General features: G+C 41.1%; 1 protein-coding gene across 1 annotated transcript in view; it reads right to left on the bottom strand.

The window, feature by feature from the left end:
• Positions 1 to 19,050, bottom strand: part of plxna2 (plexin A2) — a 165,769-nt gene extending 146,719 nt beyond the window's left edge. The window contains exon 1 of the mRNA XM_080898783.1: positions 18,464 to 19,050. The gene's annotated coding sequence lies outside the window, so the exon portion shown is untranslated. The remainder of the gene's footprint in view (positions 1 to 18,463) is intronic.
• Between the last annotated feature and the right edge of the window lie 621 nt (positions 19,051 to 19,671).

Genomic DNA, 19,671 nt, shown 5'->3' with positions numbered 1-19,671 from the left:
AAATGTTTTAATTTGACCTTTTTATAAGCCATTTAGTTGTTGTTTGTCTTTTGACATGATATGTGTGAGGCTCTGAGCTATGGCTGAAAGAGCTGCAATTTAGCGATGCATAGTAAATTAATGCACAGTTACTCACAATTAAGCATGAGCTCTCTGGGCACTCTGACAGAGCACTTTGCATCCAGTATTTAATAGCACTATCTTTGTTAGTGACCCATATCAGTGCACTTGCTCATGAGCATCTGAGTTTAGAGGCGTACAGAGAGGCCTTGAACTGCTTGTCAATGAGCTGCATTTGTTGAAAGCAGTCACAGTCGTGCCCCAGCTTTAGCATTATTTTAATGAAAACACATAAAAATGATTAGAACAACCCACCACAAACTTACATAAAAACATTTTTCATCAGGTATAGTCAAGACTTAGCATAGACGCTTATTCCCCAGTGCAAACAAGGGCATGTGTACCTAATCCTTCCCTTTAACCCTGTCTCTACACAGTTCCACTCCCACTTCACAAACTTAACACACTGGTATTGCAGCTAAAACCAGTAACATTTACTAAAGAGATTACAGTGTCACTGCTACTCTAATTATATTTTTCCGCTCCCACAGCCGCTACATTCTCCTAACAAACAGGCATGCACACATTTAAACTTGTACTTTCATGCAAGCTTAGACACGTACGTATCCACAGCTACAATGAAAGATACACAAATACATGGCAGCTTCAATGTAAATGAATTACTCCTTTTCCCTCTCAATTCTGCTCTGACTGACAAAACTAACAAAGCTCTACATGCTTTTGTTCATTTGAAGGATGAATCCTGAGGCATGATCTTCTCAATCAATCCCAGCATAGTCATATGTGGTGTACGTCTCATCATTGCTGTCTGTCATCCGATGAGAGCAGATTTCTATTAGGAGGCATTTCCATAAATCTAAATTGTAAAGGGCCTTAGTGAGAGCAGAGCAAATCCTCAGTGGGCAAAGAAAACAAACAAAGCAGGATGTCAGGGGAGACCACAGGATCAGATATCTACCTCAGCTCATACACAGATTGAAATTGAATCAGGCTTTTTTTGATTGACATCATACACATTTTATCAAACCGAAGGACCTTAACTACTTTTGACGCACGTGGTGGATGCTGCGCTGTCCTCGCACTTTGAAAGTCTGTATAATAGTATAATGGAAGCTAGATGTGGAGAGATCCATTTAAGTTAAAGTAGATGGGGTGTGTTTCAGTGGTTTGCGTATCTGAAATTGAATCACTTTCCTATGAATTACTGAAGAAAGGAAATTTGCAAACACACAGCTCACAATATTTTGAACACCTGTAAAAACAGTAGCATTTTGTCCTTTCAAGAGGTTATCGTGAACTGAGCAGAGAAAGAAGCATTTGAATAAAATCAATTCATCTGATCTCTTACATGACATTATGAATTTAGGCAGTTCAGCAAAGCGAATATTTTGAAACTCGTAACTACCAATAGCTCTTCTCATATCTAAGGCAACTTCATAGTGGCCAAATCTCAATGCAAATTTAAGAGTCGGTGAAGCAGACAAATGAACTTGGCAAAATGTAGAACTTGGCTGGTGTGCCAGGTAGCAGGTGCAAAGGACAGCTAAAGGGGCATTGGTCTGAATGAGTGGGCAATTGCGCGTCTTGTGAGTAGAAATGAAATGCATGAAAGGCTCAGTTCGTCTTGCCTTGGTGAAATCAGATTGCATAAACTCTGTGCTGTAGCACCAAACATAAGAGAGGTAAAGGCAGCCGAACCAAAAAAAGACACAGATGACATTAAACCAAGCAATACCACACTCCAGCGCAAACTGCGTGTGTGGATGCAAGCAGCTGCATCATCATAGCATGTGTCTATGTGTACTGGTTTGCGTTGATTTACTTAAAAAAGAAAAAAAAATCAGCAGACTTTCCCCGCAGAGGCGTTATCTGCCTGTAGCTGCAGTCTGCTAAACAAAGCATGGACTCTGACCTTTGGTGTGCAGCTGCCAAGTCAGAATAAGGCACCGATGGACTGAACCTTCTGTCAAAAAAATATCATGCCAAATCCACAGTAAAACACCAGCAAACTGATCTGCAAGTGGGGAGATGTGTGTGAATTTAAGTACTTCTTCCATACATGTTCCATATGTGTGTGAAACACTGCAGGAAGACCTTCCATATAATGTGTAGTAATATGAATTTTCTCCATCCACAGCTTCATCATTTGTTCAACTGGGATCATAGTCCTAAGGCATGGCTCAGTGGTCAAGGTGACTAATGCTGAAAGGGTCTAAGAAAGAAGGAGACAGAGGGAAACCGAAACCCAAAAGAGGGATAGAATCAATGATGGTGTATGAAAAAGAGAAAGAATGTCAAGTACTGCTGCTAGTTGACAAGGCTGTTAGAGACTACGGCAGCCATAACTCTAGAAGTTGGCATGGTCTCTCCATTATCTGGAGAACATTGGCACAACATGGCTGGCACACTCAGGCTACAGGAAGATCAATCAAAAAGTGAAAGGAATGAGGAGGTCAAAGACGGTCAAAGATGAGTGAAATCTACACAGGACTATTCTTTGGTCTAAATGTATAATAGATCTACTCATTACATGACGAGACCTGTTATTTCATTCAGGAAATGCAGAGGGGGAGAAGGAATGGTTATACAAGAGATTTTGGAGGAGAGGAAAAAATGATGTGCATCCTGTCAGTCAAAGTAATCCCTTCATTTTCTACTGCTACCGTTTCATCTAAGGACTGTATGATATAGCCTGGAGCTCTGTAATCACGCTGGTTGAAAGGATGAGGCTACTCTGGGTTGGCTAACAACCAGGCACTATAAACTCAACAGGAAACACACTTTTCTGTTGAACTGCTCTACAAACATGGTCACTATGGATCCCTGCATGGTTTACAGAGGATAGGCTATAGATAAGGTAGTATGTGGGTTTAATTTTGATTATAGCGACAAGTATTGCCCAACAACCAGGGCTGTGGTGTAACTTAGAACAGTGAGAATGTGATCTGTGATGTAAGAGAAATTTATACTGCTGTGCCAGATATAGCTCTATCAATGCTAAAAATCAATAATATCCCAGTGCAATTAAAATAACAGTTGAGCATGTGACCTCAGTTTCTGTGAATGCTCTGAATGCCAGAAGAGTTGGCTGGCAGGATGCACAGTACCGGCATTGAAGGACAAAAATGGGGGGGGAGGGAACTAACTACATTATGCAAAAAAATCATATAAACACCCATCGCTCTTCCATGAACTTTATGAGTCATTTTTTTTTTGTCTGATAATAAACACAAGAGTCACTCAGTTGCTCATTTCCGCAGTGTGTACATGCTGCGTTTATACGAGTTGTTGTTCTGTCTGTGTCAGTGCGCATGCGGCTGATTTAATTCCTTGTGCTTATCCAGGACAGCAGACAGCTTTCTTTGGGACTATTCTGTTTACAGCTAGCCACACTCCTCCATGGAAATTTTAACAAACACAGCAAGACTGTATAAACAAATGCTTCTTCTTACAAAAGTGAAATGTTTTTTGCTGTCACACTGAAAGCATGAACCTACAGCTGTCACACTGGGTCTATGATTTTTTTTTTCCTTCCATTCTAAGCTTCAGCACAGATCTCAGTTCTCTCAAACCCCAACTCTTAAAAGGGTCAGCCGCAGTTCTGTACAAACACACTGGACTGTCTTATCGCAAACGTAAGGCTGCTACCTTGCAATGGCAGCACTTGTGAGAAGTTAAACCGCCTAACCCTAATGACCCACTCTTCTTTCCTGCCACAGTGAGTGCAGAAGTATAACAGTCATGCTTTGTCCTCACAAAGTCCAATCCTTTTTGCAATAAAACCTGAATAAACACCGAAGTTTGACCAAAGGCAAACAGTGTCTCTGTTTACAGTGGCAAAGATAATGAGACTTTAAAACCTGTGACCTTAATATGGAAACATATGAAAAAACCTATAAACATATGTAACTCATTTTTTGTCTGGTAATCTAATTAACATTTGACCAGTAAAGTATCAAAGCAAACTTAAGTTAATGTTGTGGTATTTTTTGTGAACCCCTACAGGATGAAAAGAAACTTTTACCCATTGTATTCACAATCGGCTTTGACCACAAGCATAATGTTGTGTGCCTCTCGAATACACACTACTGTCTAAGGACCATTAAAGCCTATTTTCGAGAGCTCTTTGCTTGGACACATAAAACAGATGCATTATCACACAGCTGAGCAGGGTTCAACCTCTCTCCTGTTCTCTCAGTCTGTTTCTCTCTCTACCTCAGCCTGGTCAAGGCCCTTCTAATTTCATCAGGGGTGATAAAACACCACAAAATCAGTCTGTGGTTAGTTACTTAGCCCAATCTCCCTTTGGACGAGAGGCAATAACAGCATGTGGTGAGGAAATTGGGTGCTTATTCACACAGAAGGATACATGCCGAGCAAGCAGAATGGCCTGGTTACTGTCAAGACTGTGCACAACAGACCACAAACAAAAACAAAGGTAGTGACTGTCTGTCTGTACACTGAAAATAATCATCAGGTATAAAGCGAGCAGAAAGGAGATGAATTGGACCCAAATGTGCCACAGTTCCCACAACAAAACTGCAACCACCTGCAAACTTTGCTCCACTAGGAGATCTTTACTTTTAAATCAATTAAGAAATGCTTAATTTCAAAGGCTGATTTGAAAGCTTTCCAAACATTTCTCAAATGGGTAAAGTGCAGTACAAAGCAAAGCAAAGTTACACTGCTACTACAGACCACAGCTCGCAGGAAAGCTTACACTACATTTGTATGCAAGTCCAACTAGGGTTTGCAATGAATATGAATAATAAAGCAGTAGTGAGTGCTGCAGTAAGCATTAACTCAGTCTTGCGCATGGTGGGCGTATAACAATCCACCTGATCGTCCTCAGGGGTGCAGCAGCTGCTGCCAGGCTATGCCAGGACAGGACTGAATATGATGGGACAGAGCACAGAGAGCAAGCCAGATGACTGACTGAGTGAATTGCTGGATCAGTGCTGAAGCACACACGCATGCCTTCCGGCCTGTTCCATGTGAGCCCCGTACAGGATGCAGTTCTGGCTGGGATACGGTGGAAAATCAGCACTTGCTGGTTTCCTGTCAGATAGTGTCCTGAGAATCTAGCAGGCATATCACCAAGGCAAACACTTTTCAAATAAACACACACAGAACAAAGATTGTTATAAACTTTGCTAAACATATGAGATGTTTATTTAGAAAAACTCTAGTACACAAATAAAACATGATGCAGCTGAAGTACAAGCAAATCTGATAAGAATGCTGCCTGCACAACAGTCAGCGTTGACTAACGATACTGGCTGATCACAGATGTATAATCTAACAGATATAAGCCAAAACACTTTTTTAGTAGAGCATACTGCAGATTTGTGCTGCAGTTTAGAAATGGTGAAAATATTGGTTTCTGGTATCTGCTGCTATTTGTCTTGTTAACTGCTATTGGCAATATTAACTAGTGGCTGTATGTTCCATTGATTCTGTAGTCCTTATACCTGCGATGCAGATACATAAACTTAGATTATTAATATTCTGCTCATTCAGCCCACTTTCATGGTGTCTGTCAAAACTGATGGCGAAACGTCCTTACACACAAGATGCCACTTATTGTATGTGATAACCTTGTCTGTCTACTTTGATGGACAAGGTATCACATACCTGATACTGAGGGGTCACTTCCAACTTGTCATTTGTCAACAAGAAGGGTTACTTTCGAAGGAGTGTGTTTGAACCGGTACCATGAATGTTTCCTAATCCTAATGTTAGTAAGGTTTTCTTTTAAAAAGCAAGGCAAGGGAGAAAAAAAATAGTGCAAAACAAAACGGACCAAATGTGAAATGAACCAGGGTCTCTTGAAAATATCCTGCCCCACCCATGCCAACCTCCTTATGAGGACTTTGCTTTAATATGGGAATGTTATCTTTTAGTGTTTCATACAGCCACAGCTGAAGCATACGAGTGGAGCTAAAAGACAATTTCCATATACTGGAGAGATAAAGGAAGAGTCCTACAAGCTGCGTTACACAGAGTGTTGGGATGTAAAAAGCTCCATTTACTCATGTGTTGACTGGCTGAAGCACTTTCAAACAATTATATTTTCTTTCAATAATTATTTTTTGTTTCGCTGCCACAAAAAGACTAATTAACCATTTTCTTTCAAAAGTCATCAGGCTATTGACCAAGTTCTTATTTTGATCACTGAAAAGCATTTCATAATCTGTGTATTAGGCATATAGTACACATCTTCCAGGCCGCTTAGATCAATTTTTCCAAGCATCAGCATACGCACTGTGATGAAGTACAGGGATCAGTAAAGAGATCCAATACTCGCCAGGTTGAAAGCGGCGCCACGGACACAAACGACCAGGGAATAGTAAAGATCTAGAGACTTCACTTGGCTAGCTTGCTTGTTGCTTGGTCCACTCTGCTGCTGCGTCAGCTCTGGGCTGGGTATTGCTCTTTTTGATGAACTACGGAAATGTAAACAGCCTAAATGTCAATATAATTGACTGATGTAACCACAATAACTACACACCAATATTATTTACAAGCAAAGCATGTGTGTGAAATGCCTATAATGTACACGATCTGTGACTACAGAGCTGCTCTGAGTGTGTCAGAGCTGTATGAAGAGCTACTATAGCCATTCTGGGAATAAGTGCTTCACACTCATTTTCACAGGCCAGAGACTCCCGAGTCTCTCTCCCTGCTCTTGCTGCAGATATAACATGTAGACAGGCAGGCCATCTGTATTCTTCAGGCAGACACCAGAGACCATATTTTATATGTGGCCACCCAGCCTTATATAACCGTCTGTCAGTAGTGTTCTTGTACGACATCTTGATATAGTCACCCAAAGAGCAAAGAGGCTTGGATCTCTGGAAGGCATAGCGTAGAAGTAATCGCATATACTTGCATGTACAGAAGTAGGTCTCAACGGGGTATTACAACAAACAAAAATACAAAAAAATAAATAAATAAATAAATAAATCAGAGAACAAATTTCCCAAATCCAGCTGAAGTATTAACTAGACTGTAATTCTAACAACGCTTTGACTGCATGTAAAATGTTGGGCATGAGAAATACTTGGATAGAGGACTTATCTTGGAGTATTCTGCCTTTCCTTAGTCACCAAATCACTTTTACAAGCCCAGCCTCCCCCTTTCTCAAGCTAAATGTAGCGGTTGTATTCTGAGCATTAAAATTGATCAAAGACTAATCTCTGCTAGAACGATGATTAAAATTACAATTACAAGACCTCCTTGTTAAGGGCGTAAAGTAAGCAGGGACCGGATCCCAGATTGCAAGATGCAGAGACATAAAGACAGAAAGTCAAAAAAGAAAAGTGCAATAAACAGAGGAGAGCGTGAAAGGAAAGACCAAGAGAAACAAAGACACGACTCAAAAACAGACAGAGGAATAATAAATGAACATAAATCAAAGAAACGAGCTTTCCTAACTTGGTCACTATGACCAATGCCAAACCAAGACTCTGAATTCCTCTGTGGCAGCTTCTCCCTCAGTAACTCTTTCTTTAGGCCGCACACATAGATGATGAAGCTCAGGGAGAAATGCTGTGGCTTCACTACTTTAAATGTGATCATAGTCTGCAGGTTTAGTAGAGCAGTAAAATGAAGTTTCAACAAGTAGGCCAGCTCGCTGCATTCAACAGATAAATCTCACTGAACTCTTTCAATGATTAGTGTGCTATTGCAGAATATATGATGAAACTAAAGCCCACAATGGAGTCACCATAAACACAGCAGTGGGCAAACAGAGTATTTCTCTCTATCACCAGATTCTGTCATTTCTTAGTTGGGGGATATGGGGAGGCAAAACACTGGATTGAGTACTTAGCAGCCACCCTTTTTAGCCAAACAAAACAGCCCTGCTGGTGCTGCTTCCCATAAACTACATCAGCAGTAGAGAAAACATATAATCATACTCCAGCAAAAACTGCAATAACAGGAAAGAGAAAAACGATAAAAATCGACTATTTGCTACCCTCGAGAAAATGTAACCAAGGGGGGGGGGAAAAAGCCCCATTCAGCATTTCATCAGTAACATAAATAGGAGCAGCTGGGGCAGAATAACATGCTGAAGTGGGCTAATTAGGACACTTGGTGGTTGGTTCACTGCTGTTTCAGTCTGCCTAGGACCCACTAAGAAAGAGTGTGTTTTCCCATTAGTCTGGAGTATTACACTTCAACACACACCTACATCATCTACAAGGATGTAGATGCAGATCCGGTGAGATCACCAAAGCATGGTTAGTCAGCTGATCCCAGGTCTTCAGTTTTCCTTAACTAGCCCAGTGCAAATGTTCTCAGTGGGTTTGTTTTTTTTATACCTCTCTCTGGCAAATGGTGCCCTTCACTCCTACGAAAACAGCCTTGTCTTCCGGTTCCGTCACTCCCTTCCAGCTTCCTCTTCTCTTCCTGTCTGACTCGGTATCACAAGCAAAAATCCCAGACCTCCCCGTTTCTTCCTTTGTTTTATAAAAGAGGCTGGGAATGCTGCATTTCACTGGTACTGGGAACCCTTTGAGAATTAAGTGTGACCCTGTGACCTTGATGAGTCACGATCAAGGTGCTGACAAACAGGAGCAATACGCCAGTTTTTCAATTAAGAAGCTCTGATTAAGAAGTTCTGTGTTTATAGAGGTTGATCACATGCATCCAAGACACAAATCTAAAATCATGATCCGAGTCAGAAAATCTCAACAAGATGAAGTCTTAGTAACAGCATCAAGTGCAGAGCAAACTCATAAATGACATCTCACTGTTGGTTATGTTCAGTATAGCTGCATTTACATTCTGCAACCACTTTCTCTTCCTGGGAAACACCCTTTATTGTCAAACATTACAAGAAGACGCATGATGTTTGAAGCACATTTTTTTAGCTTGTGTTTTAAAGGCTTTGCACTAAATTAACGTAACAATATCTCCTGCAGCGAAATCATTCTGGCTAGTCTTCAGCCTGCAGTTTCATTCTGCTTCCTTTGCTTTCCCTTTTCTAACTGGTTGTTTCAAGTAATAGTATGCAAACACAGGTGGAGTTGTTTACATTGACACAGAGCTACTGTACATTTTCTGCACCACAGGGAGCCAAGCAAGCAGAGACACCCCATTTTAGCTTTTTTTAGACTTTAAGCCATTGAAGCTACTAATGCTTTGTTGAACACAACCCCAAAACACTGTGCCTCAACAAAATAAACAAAGCAAAGGGGTCCTTTATCAGGCAAGTCCATGTCTGTGCACACTGCAGCGAAATAAGCGTGTCTGTGCGCCCTGAAATGATGGAAAGTATACGTATGCACATTCTCACTCTATTCAACAGTAACATAATGCCCAGTAGCCCGTTCCTGTTTTCCATTTTGTAATTTTCCTTTTGGTTTGACGATGCAAAGCAGAATGCAGGCCATGGTCCCAAAACACAGGTGAATGCAAAAATGCGCTACGATTTCCCAGCCATATGCCAGTACCCTCTGGCATGCCTCCACCCACCTTTGCAGCTTCTCCCTTTCACAGGAAAGGAAGGTGAAGAGAAGAGGCAGACAGATGAGTGGAGAGTGGACACAGAGGATATGATACTGCATTATGTAAATCCCCAGAACAAATAAAACATGGACACTTTCAGTGTGTAGCTAAAAAATAAATTACTCTACTTCTGTTTAAAAAAAAAAAAAATGCTGAATAAGGACACTCTTTGGGGGACTTAAAGTCATGCAAAAGCAAATTATTTTTCATTCAACAGTATGTGCACAAAAATATGCCTGAAACATTGTGCATACTTTGTAAATAAATGCAAATCCACCTCACCTATTCACCCCTGTCAGGTTGAACATGTTTTCTGAGAAATGTGGGGGAGGACTTGCGGCAGCAAAGGCAACGCGGCTTGTGTAAAGTACTTAACGGTAAACATTGTACTTACACGCTCAGAGATGCCTTCTGCAGAGAGAAAAATATTTCTAATTCCCAGCTTTACTCTAGCTCTTACTGCAAGATGAATGAGGAAATAAAGATGTGTCTAGTAAAACTGGGCCTGTAGTGGCAATAACGTGTCAAATATCCTTTGAATGCACCTTCTGTGTGGATAATGTATTAACTTCTATAGCATAATTCCCTAACTGGAGCAGATTAAGACAAGAAAGGATGCTCATTCATTGCTTTCAAGTACAAACCTGCCCAGTCAATCCTCAGTTTTCTCACTCTCTCTGCTTACTCACCTCCCTTCTTCCACTTTGCCTCCCTTAGGCAGTAAGATGTTTCAGAGCAGTCATGTTTAATCAACATCTTCATGGACAACACAGGGATTTCAAACGGTCCACGGCAAAAGGTTTGGTTGTCACAATCTGAATAATTGTCTCATATCTTGTTTCATTCTCCTTAAACATTACATTCTTGCCCTGCACAAAAAAAAAAAAAGTAATGTATGCAAAATTACTGTTGAATTTTTGAAACATATGCACAGGTTTATTTTGTTGTTACCACAATAAATATGCCAGTAACTTTTTCTATCCCAGCAGGCTTGGGCAATCTGCATACAGCTGAGCCCGCTTCACTCCAAGTGAAGCAGAGAAAGTGGTGATGATGTTGTAGGAGACAAGCCTGCACCACTAAGGCATGACAAACTCTGATGGAAACAATAGTGTCCGAGGAGGAAGCCAGAAAAGGCGCGCCTCTCCAAGTGTTTCCACCAGAGTGATGAAAATCTTGTTGAAAGTGAAATAAGTTTCAGAATATCCCCTGACACATTCACTGTGGCTCAAAACAAAGAAAACTATTTGGATGTCAAAATGAATATATATTTATATTTTTTTTTTAAAAACTATGAGGCTAAAAACAGTTCATCTACAAGGCTACGAGAAAAACAGGTGGAGGAAAAGGAATACGCGATCTGTCAGCTCGAAATGAGAAACTCTTGAGCTGAGAGACTTAACTTAAAAAAAATCCAGATACTTCAGTATCAGTGGAAACGTGCCAAGAATTTAGACTCAGTGATCGTATTAGAAAAGACAGAAGTCGTTTTTAATTAAAGATGAGATAGTTTAAGCTAAGATGAGACATAGAACACTGAAATATTTTTAAATAAAAAGGTTAAAGCTAAACCTTTCCATGAAGTATTTTGTTTTCTTAACAGGCTATGTAAGGCCAGTTTGTGGCCTGTGTTGTTTTGGAAAACTGTAAATGTCCAAAAGGCAACAACAACAGCAATAGTAGCAGTAGTGGTAGAGGTAATTATAAACTGCTAGTAAATGAGGCCAAACGCCCACAACTTGTGTTGCAGCTGATGGTCGAAAATGTGATGAATTTTGATTATGTGTTTAGCATGGCATCACATCACATGATAATAATTTTCTTTGTAGGTAACAAGAAGATATTGCTGTCATCTTTCATATATCATTGGTTATGACAGAGGAAGAAAAACATGCCTGTCTGGGTGAGCTCCTGCTGAGTTCATGCAGCGTTCCTCTTTGATAGCAAAGGGCACTAGGAAGTAAGGGTGGTGGAACAACAACATCCAACATTCCCATTATAGATTCACCTTGTTAATATAAACACTGTACAGTGTGATTCACAGTGATAACTTTTGCTGATTCATTTTGACACGACACATTCCCCTAAAAGTCACTGCTAAAAAAAAAAAAAAAGAAAAAGGAAGAGGTTTTTGCTTCCTCAGTATCCCACACATTTCACAAAGCCCTATGCTTATGGTGTGCTGAGCTGTAATCTAAAAGGTTGGGCAGAGGTGAAAAATCAACAACAAAAGCAATTACATTCATAAAGTGTTATTAATGGTTTGGGTCACAGCAAGTTGGGAAAGTAACGACATGTCCTCACAGACTTTGTGTGGGCTTCATGACAAGCTGCCTCCCTTTTTTAAGTACCTTTCATCCCTTTTCTCCTGCTGGTTTCAGTGTGTGGATCAGAGTCACGGATTCATGCATAAACATAAATGTTATCCCAGAGGAGTATTCATTTCCTCTGGCGTGGACACTATAAATCACCTTGGGCCAAAGTAAAGAGTCTGCAGTCTACAGACTGGCGGCACAAACTCTAGTCCAGACTGTTTTTTTTTCATCATGCATCCAGGATCTTTCTTCCTGTACCTTCAGAAACTGATCAAGCATTCAAGTAAGAAAGAAAAGAAAAAAAAATTTAAATTACATGTGAAGTTTTGCAAGTAGAAGCCAACTCATTAATTGTTTTCCTTTTTGCCTCTATCAAAATTGCAAGGAAATAAGAAGCCACAGTGGGGCAGATTCTGTGTTTTGAAGTTGTGGGAGTTTCAAGGTCTTTCATCATCAATTTAGCACAATTTACTTTGGTCGACGACAGTGGAAAAAGCTAATCAGGAAGATGTGTGTGCACGCAACAGAAGGAACAAGATAGCAGAGGAAGGGGGAGGACTTTTCCAGACAGTTTCTGTTTGCGATCTAACTCAGGAACAACTTTAGAAGGCCTTATTTCCCCTTTTTTCTTCTGTTTTCTTTCTATTGAAGGATGAGGATGACTCAAAGATCCTGCCTCATACTGAGAGAAGATATCAACCCAGATAAGGCCACAGCTGAGTGCAAAATAGTAACAAGACAGCACAAGTGCAAGCACCAACATGTCACTGAGTGTTGGAGCCCAATGAGGGAATTTTAGCTTTTGTTCGATGCTAACATTTTTTCAGTCAATACACTAACTACAGAGAAAATTAAGTGCACGTAAATTCACAGATTTTCTTCATTTTACAATTCCAGAGCAAATACTTACATTGTTTGACAGTTGTAAGGGGTAATGGCCATAACAGCCCCTTTGAGTTGAAAGCGGTTCTAGTTGTAATTGGCCTCAGTTTATATGGGAGGGACAAAGCTGCCATTGGCCGGACTCCCCTATAGCACATGAGCAGACTAGACAAGTAATGTCTGCACCCCTTTTCCTGTAGTAACCATGGTAACAGTGGCAGGCAGGGGCATCCTCATCACCAGGGGGCAGTGTGGGCAGCGCAGCATGTTGTTACCCTTACTGCCTACCCTGGTATATCGTCTTGAACATGCACACAGACCCACACACACACACACACAAACAACACACAAAGTGCCACACAGTCAAACTAAAATAAATTAAAATGGACACAAACACATGGATCTGTGAACATATGACACACACACACACACAGTCATCTGCTCCTGACAGCTGCCCCTTGGCGCCTAACAGAAGCCCCCTCCCACCCTGCCTCTCCTTTTGTTGCTCACTTATTGTTGAGTTTTCCACCAAACAAAAACGCACATCCTCCCTTGACACCAGCTAATTGATTATTGATGGTGCCAGGCTAAACTGACTTATATTCAAATACATGTGAAAGGAGAAAATGGTAGAGACAATGCATTCAGTGCCTTTCATGAAAATGAAGTCAGTCAAGGTATTTGGATGTAAAGCTTGAGGTCTCTCTTGTCTCTTGTTTTGTAGCTGCTGTAGCTTCATAGGCAACCTTGGAAGCAGTTTGAGGACTAAAGCGAACGAGGAGGAAGAATATAGTTAGTGATCTGGAAAACGGTGGTTGGAGAAATAAAAATCATAAAAGCCTTGATGGCTTGCTGGGGTGACAGTCTGACTTCCAGCCGGTGAGAAGATCAGTGACAAACAAACAGCCAGACTTGTTATTCTGCGGGTACCTATGCCATGATTCCTGCCCTTATCACTGGCATCGCGTAATTTTGTTACACGTGGTAAATATAGGATGGTTTGTGACAGCAGAGATCAGATAAAGTGAGAGTGCCTGGGCAGGGGAATGTGGAAATGGGGCTGAATGCCTAAACAGGCTGTTGTGTGAAGGAGAGAGACTGATGATTGTGGCAGGCAGATTGAGGCACTAAAGAATGGCAGAATCAAGGGATCCTGTCCCATGGAAATGTGTCATGAAGTCAGTTCTATTAACATCTTAATAAAGGCTTCCCAGGCCCTGGAGAGCATTCGTGAGCAGACTGCCTTCTCCTCTCACATAGAGGCCCAAAGCTGCTGCTGCTGCAGCATGTCAAGGAGAGAACAGTTAAGTTCTGCCAGTATTGCATTGTAAGAGTGTTAGGCTTCCCAAAGGAGCAGCCTAAATGCCTACCCACAAACATGCTCCACTAAATTCCTTTATTCCCCTTTCCCTCTACTTTCATTTACTGTCCATTTCTCCATCTGTTGGATTTAGTGGCCCTACAAAAGGCTTTGTTTCAGCAAGCTGGCAAGCTTTGGGACAGCAGAGTGTGCATTGGGGTTCACTGCTAAACTTGCCACCATCAATAGGGAGAGCAGGATCTGGACTGGCCACGGCTGCACGGCAGAGGGATGACTGTTAACCATTCCCTCTTGGTCCTCTGATGAGACCGGCTGGAGCCTGTCTGGAAGCTGGAGACACACACACACAGCCTATATCTTGTTGGGGGAAAAAAAAGCCTACAGCTTGACAGATATGGGGAAACAAACTCTCTCAACAGGCTTATCACAGAGTTACAGAGAATAAAAGTCCCAGCACGGTAACTGCTACAGCAGAAAAGGTGGCTTTTTTCTTTCAAGTACTCACTGTATATGGTGAAAAATGAAATGCAAAGTGGCATTGATTTTTGCACTCTGTGCTATGTGTTGTTCATACTGAGCAAGCTGCTACTTAACAATGTAGTGGCCTGTAGTCATCAATTTAAAATGGTTTCAACGATTCAATAAGTCACTGAAGGCAACAAGCACAACTACTCAAGATGATGAAAACGGCTACAGCAGCATGACTAGACCATTAAATGTAGCCCTGTGGTGTTTTCAAACATCTGCCATTGTGTGGAAATTATCAAAGAGTAATTCTGTCCTGTATCTTCCCTGGCATCTATAGGTTCAAAATATCAGGGGAACTTCTTTAAATGAGGATATAAAAACACAGAAAGCAGAACAACGGATTGAGTATTGGATAACAGTTTTTTTTTTTTAATGGGTACAGAGTGTTGAATAGCTCTTTCTGCACTAAGAAATTGAAAAAACACTTCATAATGATGCCTCACCAATATCTGAGAATCAAAAGTTTCTTGTGGTGTAATCCACAAGCAGAGCTCCAGACTTTCACTCCTAATTTAACATATAAGCCGTTGTACAAACGTTTGATAGGATAATCATCACCTAAAGAAACTCTCTCTACTTGGAATCTGATGCAAGACTCATCAGAGATCAGTTTTAAAAAAAACTTTTTACAATCAGTATCCAGAGGGGAGAGAGCAAGCACGGAAGATATAAATTGAGCAGAGTAGTGGTTGTGATCTTCTGCTTTTCACTGAAGCCAACCAAACTCATCACAGACTAAATGTTCTCCCTGGCTCCACTTGATCATTATCACCAAAGATCCAGATCTCTCTTATGTCAATTCTGTTTCTCTCGCTCACAGACACAGACACACACACTCAACATAAATACAGATTCCAGACACAAGCATGTGCATAGCAAGGCTGAGTGAGCGGAGCGTGTGTGGGTCAAGTAGATTGAGATCTCTGTTGTGACAGCTGGACAGTTGAGAGGTTCAGATAAACAGCCCACAGTGAGGGAAGACAGGAGGCCAATTGCATTAAAACAAACACTCAGTATTTGTACACTCTATCAGATAGGAAAGAGAGGACCTATATCTATAAGAGAATGAGTCGGTGAACCCACAAAAGCACCGTTATCAGCATGTGTTCAAGTGTTTATGTATGTGTGAAACCAAAAGACAGTTGGGATAGTGGGGGTTGTTGTAAGCTTGGGGTGGGGGGGGGGTGTTCGGAATACACAGCCGCTGAGCACATTTGCAGTATTCACTCATTAAGAAATAGGTCAAGGATTCTGCCTGCATGCGTAGCGACTTGTCAAAATCTCTCAAGCTAAATTGTGGCGAGTCTGGCTGCCTTAAGGGGGGAATCCAAAGAGGAGCAAGCGGCATGCTGTGTGAATGCTGGTGGTGAGAAAAGCAGCAACAACTCATTCAGCAGCAAATTGTGCTTTTAAAAAACTGCTCTGAGTATCAGCACGGCTGCTAAAGAGTCCAAGTAAAAGGACTCGACCGGAGAGGGGTTGTGTGTTCACATTATAGCCAAATAATTAACTCAGCTCCTTGTTTAGACTCTTTGCTCTTCATCAACAGAGGACGCTCTTGAGCCAGCAAGAGTTTGTCGCAGATACTGATGGATGCTGATGGTGGCAGCGGTAGCTGTAGCGACAGGCAGCCTTGTCCAGGAGATTATGATGCCTTAGACTCTCTTCAAACAAGGCAGAGCACATTAGAGGACCAGCTTCTCTTAAGAAACTGATATAGGTCATTCATTTAAACAAAGCAAATGAAATTCCAAAATATGTTTGGCATGAAGACAATATCCAGAATAATTCAAACAAAAATGCATCTATGCTGTACGCTGCTCAGACTACACTATTAAAGAATGAGAGATTGAAACATTCCCTGGGGAAATCTAGAGGTAAAGTACAGACCTATGCAAATCACTCCAGAATGCACTGCTGATGACACAGCGACACTAAATATCTAATCAAAATAGCCCCTTATAAAGAGGTAAAGTGGGGAAGCAGCGGCAGAGAAGCATCAACAAAGCTTGATCTAACTTTGTCCAGTCAAAGCAATTTCTCTCCAGCTTGGTGAGGTTAACCTTATTGATTGGATGGATGTGTGATGTTTTGGTTCTCAAAAGGCGTTCTTGAACGGCATGAGTTCAAAGACTTCACTTGAAAGCAATTCATTGAGCAGAATTCTTAACATTTCTGCTTATATCCTCCATTATTTGAAAGGGGAACAAATGAACTGAAATTCTATGCTCTCAGAAATATTTCACATGATGAACAGCAGAAATGTTTTTAACTAACAGTAATACAGACATGGGTTACAGAAGATTCATAAATGATAAAAAATAAAGTTGAACTAAAATAGAAAATAGCATAGTCATATAGCAGCTGCTGGCTGGTCAATCGGATAATGAAAGCACCACAATATTACAGAATGTCTCCTTTTTCTTCATTAGATTGGAGTTAATTGGGTGAATATAATCAGAATGTGATAATCAAACCAATGCTGAGTGCTGGTTTGTTCTTCCAAAGGCAGCAATTTCCACCCTGGTGGTTGCTTTGGGGTCAAACTACTGTTTCATTTTGAGATGGATATTAAAATAATTATCTGAATGGGTCACGCTTCAGATGCAAAAAAAACCTGATTGCACCAAGAAGGAAGGGGTTTTGATTGCACAAGCCGAGGGATTAATATGCTACCCATCAGCCGTAGCAGATGTAAGTCATTTTCATGCAAATGTAAGGCAATTTTCTACTTAAGACAACATTTATTTTCTTTAGAGTCATTGTCATGGGTGCTTGCTGGTGAACTGGCAGTCAGACAGGGAAGGAAGATTTGTAGGTGCATCTGCTGATCTGGACAGACGAGATCTGAAGTCAACCTGGAATACTAAATTGTTGCCAGCTGGCACTATTACATTACGTTGTTGTTGTTTTCAGTGTTATAGTTTAGGTTTTTGATTTTGCCACTTGAGAATGAGGCAACAAAAGTGGCAAAATTTGCATAATGTCACGTTGTGAGACCAAGTCATTTTGAAGTGAGATATTTAACAATCTCCAAGTCATTCTGACTTTAAATTCATAGATCACTTGTTGCAGAAAGGCAAGGATCCAGATCTGTAACCTGTTACCTGCCAGTATATCAAAAGTAATAACTATGTGTAGTCAAAAGCAAATTTTGATTCTTTGTTAACACACAAAGGCTATTTCCTGAGGATACTGTGTGGAAGACCATGCATGTGTAATTGTGAGACGCCAACAAGGTCAACAAATCAAAATTATTAGAAAGCCAAGCTCTGTGATGACTGCAAGCAACGCATTATAAGCACTCTAAAAATAACTCCTCTGGTCAAGTAAGTTCATTATATACTTACACAATCAGAAGAAACTAACAAGCAAGAATGATGCTAACCTTATGATGTATCACCTCAGTAAAACCTACTGTAATCCAGTAATTCTTATGTACTGTGAGGCAACCAAATTCTAATGAATAGGGGAAAGAAGGAGAGTAAATGGCATTAATGTAAAAGATTACAGACCAACGACTGTGCGTAAAGCCTTTTGTTGATCTAACTGCAGTGCTTTTAAATGCATAAACCCCGCACGGTATTTACAATGCCACCTTGTCATTCTAGTGGGAGCAGTGGCAACGATACAATGTACCCCAGCACTGCACACAGCCTGCAGCCTGAGATGAAAAATGCCTCTCCACAGTTGACTCTCCGCAGTGTCGGATATTAGCTCTTTGAGGAACAGAGTGGCTGACAGTCATAGGGGATTTACGCAAATATTTGTGCCCGGTAAGGCTGATTTAGCCTTAACGAGCGTGCTGATCATCACTCACCTCTTCATTTAAAGTGAATCTCCCGGTTATCCCTATCCTGTTCCCTCCAATGCTGCTGCTGTCTTCTGGGCTTTAACTGATGCGCTGGACTCGCTTCAGTTCCAAAGCGGGTAAGAAATGTTTCCAAATGCTCGAGCAGGTCAAACTGTCCCTTTCAGGATAGTTTTAATAGTCAGTAGCCTACTTCTTCCAATTTATAAATACTGCCTGTACGCATACGGAACCTGTGAAGGGACGGCGTCATTCATTGAAGTTGAAACCTTCGTCGTCGCCGGTAATTCCGAATTCAGCGCGTAAACTTCGTGGCAGAGCCTTCACCATCTGAACTGACCTGTTACTTTACCAGACCATGTCACAGAAACGGCACATTCCTTCAGTTTGGCATTCACCGTCCTCCGAGCTGCTCTGTAGGACATGAAGGTTATGTACAAGCCGTGGCCAGAGTTGCCATCATCTGGCGTTGTGATTTCGCAGCATCGGTTCAGACCCGCAGCGTGGCTTTCTCACAGGGCTCTGCCGGACTCATAGAAATCGGCTCCATCAATGTACAGTAGTCTGTGTATGCTGCCTGTAGCTGGCACACTGCGCTTTTAGACCCAGCCCCCTCACACTCCTCACGCTCATTATGGTGTTAACTGTTTCCGCCCAAACATTAATCATACATAAAAGAAATAAACATTTACGTCGGCTACCATTTAATAATTCACCAGTTTTAGTACAAAACGTGGAGTTATAAAAAGTAAAAGATTTTAAACGTTAATATTTAATCACACACACATACAAACACAAACACGGCGGGTTAGAGAAATGTGCAGAGCACCATCTACCCACCTGCCAAATTACATTTTTACCAAAAATAACAACAATAAAAATAATATGCTTCAGTAAATATACACTAAAGTTCTGTAGCGTATTAAGCATGATTAAGAGTTTGGAAAATTCTTTTAACAAATGTCTAGTTGTAGTTTTCTTTTTAGGAATCGCCTATATAACTATAAGATATTTGTATCACAATTATGAAAAAGAAAAAAATCTTACCTATGACAGCATTTTGTCCTTGCAGAGCACACTGAAGCCGGTGTCGGTGGCATGTGCTCGTCCAGCTCTGTTTCTGTTAGAGTACTGCCATCTATGGATTAAACTGTGAACATACTTCTCGCTCCATCTCTCTCGCTATCTCTCTCTCTCTCTCGCTCTCACTATCTCTT

The sequence above is a fragment of the Rhamphochromis sp. 'chilingali' genome, assembly GCF_963969265.1.
Source record: "Rhamphochromis sp. 'chilingali' genome assembly, chromosome: 12".
Classification (NCBI taxonomy): Eukaryota; Metazoa; Chordata; class Actinopteri; order Cichliformes; family Cichlidae; genus Rhamphochromis; species Rhamphochromis sp. 'chilingali'.
This window is presented reverse-complemented; position numbering and strand designations above follow the sequence as displayed.